Raw genomic sequence first — 1,846 nt, 5'->3', positions numbered from 1 at the left:
TTATATGTATACTTCCATTATATATAATTTATATATAAGGAAAATATATTAGAATATATTATATATATAAAGAACATCTATAACAATATATATCCTATATATAAAGAAAATATACATACAAAAGGGGAATTAGTCTCTGTACAATTAAAAACTACTCAAAGGAAGATATATGAAAATTAAATACTTTGTATTTTCTATTTCTTTTATATATAATCAATATTTATATATAAAGAAATATATGAGATATATACTATATATAAAGAATATATATTTCTTTATGTATATATGTTTATATGTTTATATATATAAAGAAGTATATAAAGGAAATTAGGTTTGCAGTTCCTTGTGTATATATTTTATATATTTCTATATATAAAGAAGTATATATAAAAGAAAAGTGTGCTATATATAAAGAATATTTATTACTTTATATATATTTGAATGTAGTTCTTTTATATGTAGAAACATATTTAATATATGTTATGTAATTTAAACATGCTATATGTTTAACATATGTTTATATATGTTTCTTCATATGTGTTTATATATTTCTTTAGCTAAAGAGTGTATTTCTCTAAAAAGAAATATATAAAGGAAATATATATATAAAGAATATATATTTTCTCTCTCTTTCTTTATATATATATATAAATGTATGGAATATAGAGAGAAAATATATTTCTTTATATAGAAAAATGTATGGGATATATATAGAATATATAGAAAATGTATTTCTTTATATATATAATGTATTTGTAGTTATATAGACAAAAAGAAAGATAGAAATAAAAGAACTATATACACATATACATGTATATATATATATAAAATCCTGGCAGGAGCTGAGCAGGACTGGAGGGATAATGGGATGTTCCAGGGTGTCCATTCCCAGGATTTCCCACCGTTCCTTTGGATGGATTTGGGGCCCGAAGGGCTTTTCCGGAGGGGAATGTGCTGACACTGGAAAGGAGAAGGGGCTGCGAGGGGGAATTATTGTTATTTTTCATGGGACGTTTTCTAAGTAATTTATAATTCTGTAAATTAAACAAAGTCTGTATTGTCAGAGGATTTATGATCCCGCGTCGCCCGCGCTCGGAATCGTGTAAAAAAGGACAAAACCAGAGAAATAAAAGTGTCGTTCTCTAAAGGTGAAGACTTCCCGGTGGGACATGGATGCTGTCCCAAAATTCCAGGGGGTTGGGGCAGGGGGGGAGTTCCTCTTTCCATCAGCCCAGGGGGTGTATAAAGGGCAATTTTTGGATTTTCCTGATCCTCTGACCTCGCAGGGAGGGAAGAGCTGGAATGAGGGGCTGGGCCTGGGAGTAATCCCATTCCCATGGGATTATTAATGCTGATTATTCACATTCTGATTATTTATGGCCAGAGGATTTCTATTTCTCTTGTTTGATATTCACATTATTTATTTCTATACAGATTATTTCTACACCTATTAATTTAATCAGATTATTTATATTTAATTCATATTCAGATAATTTATTTCCAGTTGATCTGTATTCAGATTATTTCATTTTATTTCTATTGACATTATTTAATTCAGATTATTTCCAATCAGATTATTTAGATTTATCTCATTTATATTCCAGTAGTTTATTTTCAATTTATTCCTTCTCAGATTATTTCAGATTAGTTTCATTTTATTTCTATTCAGTTTATTTCTGTTAATTCTGCTTTAATTATTATTGATTATTTATTATTTGTATTTTATTCTGGGTTTATCCAGCCAGGTTATTTATATTTATTTATATTCAGATAGTTTATTTTCAATTTCTTGCTATTCAAATTATTTCAGATTATTTAATTTCATTTATCTTCACGTTACTTCTAT

Source organism: Manacus vitellinus, unplaced genomic scaffold (genome assembly GCF_001715985.3).
Source record: "Manacus vitellinus isolate BGI_N305 unplaced genomic scaffold, ASM171598v3 scaffold_16_pilon, whole genome shotgun sequence".
Classification (NCBI taxonomy): domain Eukaryota; kingdom Metazoa; phylum Chordata; class Aves; order Passeriformes; family Pipridae; genus Manacus; species Manacus vitellinus.
Note: the sequence above shows the minus strand (reverse complement) of the source record.